This window comes from Petaurus breviceps, unplaced genomic scaffold, assembly GCF_028583685.1.
Source record: "Petaurus breviceps papuanus isolate PSGF00001 unplaced genomic scaffold, PetGlider_PUasm1.0 156, whole genome shotgun sequence".
Lineage (NCBI taxonomy): Eukaryota > Metazoa > Chordata > Mammalia > Diprotodontia > Petauridae > Petaurus > Petaurus breviceps.
Window position 1 is genome coordinate 5,588,728 of NW_027185720.1, and position 8,652 is coordinate 5,597,379.

Genomic DNA, 8,652 nt, shown 5'->3' on the forward strand with positions numbered 1-8,652 from the left:
TCATCTCATTCTTTTCTCCCCTTCCATTGTGCTTCCCAGTCTATCTTTCCAGGTTAATTAAAAAGTATGTCTCCTCCTCCTTTTTATGCTTCAAAAAGACTTAAAACTCTTGCTTTTGGACCTCAGTAGGTCTGTCTCTTGGTTGTTCCTTTTTTCTAACATCTGCCTCTTGGATTTCTTAGATTCCTTCAAGATTCTGCTTAAGTGTTATTTCCAAGTAGCTCATTCTGATTTCCTGGTCATTGGTTCCCACTCCCATTACCATGTTATTATTATTATTTTCCACCTCTTGCATTCACATTATATCACTCCTACCACAGAGAATTCTTAGCATTTTTGGTGTTATGGATCCTTTGGTAGTCTGGTGAAACCTATAAACCCTCTTCTTAGAATAATAATTTTAAATAAATCAAATAAAATCAAAAGAAAACAACTATATTGAAATAAAGATGTCATCCATCCCCAATTGTGAGTTCATAGACCTTATGGAATCTATCAATGGACCCCAGGCTAAGAGGATGTGGGATATCCTATGAAATATGCAAAAAGGGGAGTCTGTACCAGTGGGCCAAGTATTTCTTAAGCATTTGCTATGTTTCAGGTAATGTGCTGAGTGTTGGGAATACAAAGAAAGTCAAAGAAAGAGTATATATGTTCCTTTGACTTTGGGGTAGGGGAGAGGAAGACAGAAAGGGGCAGGGAGGTCGAAACTTTAACCTTTCCTTTTGAAGCCTACTGATTAGTCAGTTCATTATGACTCAGTGACCGATCACTTTCCACACATCATCATCATGCTAACAAAAGGAACAGCTAAGAGTTTCTCATTGCATAGGTTTTGTTTGCTCATTTTTAACAGACCAAGACACAACTAGACCACCAACACAGGTCTATTTCCATGCATCCTTTGTAGGATGATCACTATAACATTCACCCCTTCTGTCATCTTGAGGTCCTGCTTCTTATTTTTTGGACTTCTTTCTTCCCCTTTTTACAAAAGTCTTCTTCCCCTGGAATATTGTTCCAGCAGTCCCTTCTTTGCAATTGGTTAGTTCCTCTCAAAAATCCCATTTTCAGGAAAGTACCCAGGCCAGCCAAGTTCATGCCTTCATTCCCTTTGGGTTTAGTTTCTCACCTCTCTGTACTTAGCTTTCTACCAGGGTCTCAAGTTCCCCTTCCCCATGCTTTTCAACTTCTGTTAATACGTTGTACTCACCCCCTTAGAATGTAAGCTCCTTGAGGGCAGGCAGTGTTTTTTTTTTCTTCTTACTTGGATTTCTATTCCCAGCTGTTAGCATAGTGACTGGAACATAATAAATGCTTAATATTAACTTATGTTAATGTTCTGAATGCCCCACAACACATTAATAGTAAAAATCGAGGCCAGGGCATTTTTAAATTTGGGGGTGTGATTTGGAGGGGTTGAAGAATGAAGAAAGTTGATCCTTTTGTTTATAAACCCATTCACCTGCAAATACTCATTTGCCCTACTCAAAATATAGGTCAGATGTTTTTATTTATCATAAATGTAAACTGTTTTAACACATAGAAAAGTGGGCATAAGGGATGTGGTTTTCTAGGAAGTTTAAAGTGTTTCAGGAGTACTTTTTAAAAACTATTTTGTACGTTAGTCTCCACTTTTTAAAATGAAAAGCTGTAAGCATACAGTAGGAAGGCAAACTTGAAAGAACAATAAAGGACAGAAAATAGTCAATTAGTCTTAGCCTGGCCTTAGGCTGAAATACTCATAATGAGGAAAATAATGTCCCAAAGGGGATAAAGGGGAAGAAAAGGAAAGTAAACCAAATATTCTCCTAATTGAACCTTGCTGAAAACAATTTACTTTCTCTTTCTAAGGTTACAATAGGCCTTTTTAAAAAGATTTTTTTTGCCTTTCCTTCATATTGTCTACTTTGATAAGACCATTAATCAGACAATTACAAATTTCTAGGAGGAATATAAAAACTGGTGGGCAAGAAATGGATCTTGCAGCAGAATGAACTTTAATTTTCATCTTTCTATTATTGCAGCTACTACTTAAAGAAATTTATCACAATTAACATTCTTAGAAAATGAAAACTTTATGCTAATGGAGCCAGTGTTATGCATACAAAAAGATTCATGTGAGATTAAGTATAGTCAAAAATGAATTCTGGTGTAACTGTCTAGATTCTGTATCCCTTATTTTTTTCTTATAAGTGCTGTATTTCAAACACTGGGATAAATTCTTCAGTGATGAATCTTGCCTTGGAACTATAGGCATCTGTTCTAGTGTTCATTCAATTCAATTCAATAAATATTTATTGAGAACCTATTATTCTGTCTGCTAGAGACTAGTGGGTCAGCCAAGTTCTCTTTCACTGCCAAAGATAGGAACCACAGACACATAATTTCAATTACACGAGCTAAAACTTACTTATTTAACATAGTTGAAAGATTTTCAGGTTCTGTTTTCAAGTTCCCCACATTTCTACAGACACGTCATAAAAATAAAATCTCTTTTGTGAAATAAGAGTATAAATTTAAATAAAAAAAAAACATTCTAACACCATTCACTGAATTCTTCCTCTGATACACCATTATGCCCTGTTTTTCTCACACTAAGGTAGTAGTACTCAAATTTTATCATATCCTTCTAAGCTAGGATGCAATTTTGTTTGGGAACACTAATGAACTGTATACTAATCATTCAAGACACCTTGGCATATTTAGCCTCCTAATTATCCTTCCTGTGTCTAATTCCTTGTCCAGTCCAGTCTCCACAAGGTCATCACAATAACAATGAACAAATCAAATCATGTCACTTCCCTATTCAACAATATTGAATACCTTGCCACTATTAAATATAAACTCCTCTTTTAAAATGTAAAGCCTTCAAAAATCTGCAACTAATATTCTTTTTTTCATTCTTATTTCTTGTTATTCCTTTTTACATATGTTACATTCCAGCCCAAAGGAAAAAAACTAGCTCTTTCATGTAAAAGGCAGAACAAGACAATAGATAGTATACTGAACTTGAAGTCATAAAAATTTGGCTTTTTTTTACCTCAGGCAATTACTAGCTATGAGACCCTTGACAAGTTCCCTAACCTCTTTGAGACTCATTTTCTTGTAAAATCAAAGGGTTGTACCCAATGGCCTTTAGGGTCCCCTCCAGCTATAATCTATGGTCACACTCAGACACAGGATATGGAATTTTTAAGCCTTAGGGACTCTACTAAGGAAAAATTGGATAATGCTAAGTAGAGCAATAGATGCATCTCTGGAGCTGGATTCAGGCAAAGCTGTCCTCAAATCCAGCTGCAGACACATAACTAGTTACATGACTTTTGGCTAGTCACTTGAGCTCAGACACAATTACTTTATTTGTAAAACAGAGATAATGATAGCACTTAACTCCTAGGGTGATTTTTTTAAAAATTTAAATCTTATTTTTTCACAGTTATATGCAAAAACAAATAATATTGGTTTTTAAAGCTTTGGATTCCAAATTATCTCCCTTTGTCTCTAACAATCCCTGTTCATTGAGAAGCCAAGAAGTTTGATATAGGTTATATATGTGTAGTCAGGCAAAATATATGCATATTAGTCATGTTGTGAAATAAAACAGACAAAAAAATCCCTCAAGAAAAACAAAGCAGAAAAGTAAAAGTATTTCTCTCTCCTTTCACCCTTCTCTCCTCAAAAGTGTTTTTCTTCTGAATACCTCCTCACCCAATCTACTCTCTCTTTTATCGCCCATCACCACCCTCCTTCTCTTATGCCCTCCCTCTCCTACTTTCCTGTAAGGTAAGATAGATTTCTATACCCTAATGAGTGTGTATTTTATCATGATAAAACCAAACAAACAAAAAACAGTATCTGTGAAACACAATAAAGCAAGGTATGCAGTGCCTGTATATGTGAGTGTGTTGCCTCTTTGAGACAATTCTGATGAGATTAAGATTCATTCACTCCTTCTCAACTCCCAGATCTCCCCTTTCATTATAAATGTTTTGTTTTTCCTCCTGCCTTTTTCTGTGAGATAACCCCATTCTACCTCTCCCAGTACATTGCTTTCTCACCCCTTAATTTTATTTTTTTAGATATCATTCCTTCAGATTCAACTCATATATGTTCCTTATATATATATGTATATATATATATACAGTCCTTCTAAGTATCTTTATGATGAGAAAGACCTTATGAGATATGAATATTATCTTCTCATGTAGGGATATAAGCAGTTTAACCTTATTAACATCCTTAATGATTTCCCTTTGTACCTTTGTACACTTCTCTTTAGTCTTGTATTTGAAAGTCAAATTTTCTATTCAGCTCTGGTCTTTTCATAAAGGATTCTTGAAAGTCCTCTATCACATTTAATATCCATTTTCACCCTGAACGATTATACAAAAATTTTCTGGGTAGGTGAGTATTGGTTGTAATACTAGGCCCTTTGATCTTTGGAATACCATTTTGAAAGCCCTCTGAACCTTTGATATAAAAGTTGCTAAATTTTGTGTTATGGACTGTGACTACACTATACTTGAATTGTTTCTGAATTCATGAAATGTTTTCTCCTTGACCTGGGAGCTCTGGAATTTGGCCACAATATACCTAGAAGTATTGATTTTGGGATCACTTTGAGAAGGTTATTGGTGGACTCTTTCAATTTCTATTTTGCCCTCCGATAAATAGCACAGCAGTTTTCCTTCATAATTTCTTGAAAGATGGTGCCTAGGCTCTTCTTTTTTTTTCTCACAACCTTCAGTTAGTCCAATAATTTTTAAATTGGCTCTCCTGGATTTATTTTCCAGGTCAGTTGTTTTTCAAATGAGATATTTCACATTGTCTCCCATTGTTTTCATTCTTTTGCTTTTATTTTAATGTTTATTCATTTTTCATAAAGTCATTAGCTTCCACTTTCTAAATTCTAATTTTTAAGGAATTATGTCATTCAAGGAGCCTTTGAACCTTCTTTTCCATTTGACCAATTCTGCTTTTTAAGGCATTCTCCTCATTGGCTTTTGGAATCTCCTTTAGCATTTGGCCTAGTCTGTTTTTAAAAGTGTTATTTTCTTCAGTTATTGACTCATTGTTCATGATTTTCTTGCATAACTCTCATTTTTCTTCCAAATTTTTCTTCTACCTCTCTTACTTGATTTTCCAAATTCTTTTTGAGCTTTTCCATGGCCTTGAGCCAATTTTTCTTTGTTGGTGGAGGTTTTAGATGTAGGAGCTTTGACTTTGTTGTCTTCTGAGTGAGTATTTTGATCTTCTTTGTCACCATAGTAACTTTCTATAGTTACAGGGTTTTTTTTTCTATTGTTTGCTCATTTCCCCAGCCTATTCCTTTACTTTTAACTCTTTGTTAAAGTAGGCTTTGCTTCCAGGGTGGAGAGCAAACTGTCGCAAACTTCAGGGATTTTGTGTAAATATTTTCAGAGATACTTCTTGGAACCTGCAAGTTTTCAATTCTCCCAAGGTCATGTGACCTAAAGAGAAATGTTTACTACCCTCCTGGCCCATGGTCTGGTCTATGAGTGACCACAAGCACTCTTTTCTGCCCTGAAACTGTGAGAAGCGTCACCCTCCACTGCAGCCACAAGTAGAGCTCCTCCTCACACTGAGATTGCCACTCAAGACTGCAACATGTATCCAAGTACAGTCAAAGTAACAGAGTTCTGCCTCAGTGCTAGGAAAAAAAAACTGCAATCTCCTTCTGACCAGTTATTTGACTCTCTTACTGTCTGTTGGTTAAGAGCTCCAGAAGCAGCTGCAGCTTCTGCTATTCAGTCACTGTCTGCTCCTGGGAGGCTAGCATGGCCTGCTGGACTGGGACTTTTCTCACCCTGGTGCGACAGAACTTTCCTTCAGACCTTCAAAGATGTCTTGGGCTGGAAATTTGTTTTGGTCGATCTTTTGTGGGTGTAGCTGCTCTAGAAATTGTTTCAAGTAATTTTGAAAGGTATTTGGAGGGGTTTGGGGGAGAATTTAGGCAAGGAAATGCTTTTACTCTGCTGTCTTGGCTCTGTCTCTCTAGAGATATTTTCTAAAAAGAGTTCTCAATACCCTGGGTGTCCATTGGTAGATTTAAAGAATTTGTGAACTTGGATGGAGAAAAACTACATCTTTCTTTTCACTAACATCCAATTGAAATTCTCTATTTTTTCAATTATGACTTTAAAAATACATTCTGGGGCACTCACAGCTTTTACTTGATTGCTGAAGAGGTCGATGATACAAAAAGACCATTAAGAACTGCTACTTTAAAACTTCAAGTTGCCATTCTGGAGAGCAATCTGGAGCTATGCCCAAAGGGCTGTGAAAATGTGCACACCCTTTCACCCAGCAATACCACTTCTAGGGCTGTATCACTAAGAGATCATAGACGTGGGAAAAAGTCCCAGAAATACAAAAATATTTATAGCAGCTCTTTTTGTGATGGCAAAGAATTAGAAATCAAGGGGATGTCCATCAATTAGGAAATGGCTAAACAAGTTGTGGTATATGGCTGCAACGTAAAACTATTGTGCTATAAGAAATGAGGAGCAGATGGACTTCATAATAACCTGGAGAGACTTATATAAACAGATGCTGAGTGAGGAGAGCAGAACCAGGAGAATTTTGTACACGATTGCAGACACATCATGTCTATGATGACTAACTTTGATAGACTGGGCTGGTCTCGGCAAAGAAAGCTTAGAAGACAACTCCAAAAGACTAATGATGGAAAGGGCTGTCCACATCCAGAGAAAGATTTACAGAGTCTGAATGCAGATTGGAGCAAACTACTTGTTCTCTCTCTTTTGTATTTTGTTTTGTTTTGTTACTTCTTTCTCATTGTTCACTCCATTGGTTATGCTTCTTTACAACTTGACTAATGTTTAGTGTGAAAGTATTTGTAGAACCTATATATGATCCCATGCTGTCATGGGAGAGGGAAAAGGGAGGGGAAGAAAATTTGGAACTCAAGGACCTGAATGCTCTAAACTAAAAGTAAATAAATAAATTAAAATTTTTAAAAAGAAAGTAAAAATAAATTCAAGTTGCAGAAAAGGTGATGACATGCATTGGTAGAAGGAATTTTCTCATTCAGATGTTCACTATGTCACTGAAATCACCAATCCATTCTCTGACCCATGCAAAGAAGTCATTGAATATAATAGTAAACAATTGACTTGTTAATATTAACAATAATAATAGCTCATGTTCATAGAGGGCTTTAAGAGTTTACCAAATGTTTCTCCATTATAATCCGGTGATAATGATATTCTGTGACATTAAATGATATAGTGCAGCAATGTATATGATACTTTCAGGTTTGTAAAATTATGTATTATAATCTGGTTTAATTAAACCTTAAGGAATAGATATTATGTATCTGAATGGATCTAGGATCTCATGGTGATGTTTGTTGTATCCAATACCACAATCCACATGTGATTTTGTCTATGTCTCACCTCCAACCTTTTACTTTTACTCTATGTATCTTTCTGCTTCAAACGTGTTTCTTGTAAACAGCATATTGTAGGCTTCTTGTATTTATGCCAGCCTGCTACCTATTTTATATACATTTTATAGAAGAGTTCATCCCATTCACATTCACAGTTATGATTGCTAATTGTGTGTTTCCCTACATTCTACTTTGCCTATGTGTATAAAATTTCTCCCTCTCTCCTTTTACCTTGCCCTTCCTTGCCAATGTTTGGCTTCTGCCCACCACCTCACTCAATCTGCCCCCTTTCTATTAACCACTCCCTTTTTTCTTGTTTCCCTCTTTCTCCTTCTTCATCATACGGTAAGATAGATTCCTAGACCCAACTGAGCATGTATGTCATTCCCTCTTTGAACCACATTAAATGACTATGAGGTTCAAACAATGTTCATCACCACCCTCTTCCTTACTTCCACTGCAATCCATCTTTTGTGCCTCTTCATGTGATATAATTTACCCCATTCTGCCTCTCCTTTTCCTCTTCTCCCACTGTAATGCTCTTTTTCAGCCCTTGGATTTTTTTTAATATCATCTGATCAAAATCACCTTATACCCACACCCTCTATCTATATATACCTCTTCTAACCAATCTAATACAGATACAATTCTTAAGAGATATAGGTAGCATCTTCTCACGTATAGATGTAAAATGTGTAAACTTATTTAATAACTTTTGTATTGTTGCTTTTTACCTGTTTGCTGTTTTAGGTTTCTCTTGAATCTTGCATTTTAAAATTGTATTTTCTGCTCAACTCTAGTCTTTTCATTAGGAATGTTTTTAAAAAACGGTTAGATACCAGGCAATAGGTGGCAAAGGCAATGCCTTAACCATCTATATGTTGTGAAGACCACTGGGACCTCTCCTTTTCTTAAGGGTAATGCTAACCTTCTCTTCTTTCATACAGCACCCTCCTGTAAACTTTCCAAGAGCGGTTCCCATTCTGGGGTCATTCTTACTTTAGATCCATCACTTGCTCTACTATTAATACTTATTTTTTAATTCTTTTTTTTGGAGGGGGGAAGGTAGGGCTATCGGGGTTAAGTGACTTTCCCAAAGTCACATGGCTAGTTTTATGTTAAGTGTCTGAGGCCGGATTTTAACTCAGGTCCTCCTGACTCCAGGGCCGGTGCTCTATTCACTTCACCACCTAGCCGCCCCTTATCTTTTAATTCTT

General features: G+C 36.2%; 1 non-coding gene across 1 annotated transcript; it reads right to left on the reverse strand.

Moving 5' to 3' along the window:
- Window positions 1–8,257: 8,257 nt before the first annotated feature.
- Window positions 8,258–8,385, reverse strand: LOC138156754 (U6atac minor spliceosomal RNA). The gene has a single exon (XR_011167216.1). It is a non-coding gene; the product is annotated as a U6atac minor spliceosomal RNA (small nuclear RNA).
- Between the last annotated feature and the right edge of the window lie 267 nt (window positions 8,386–8,652).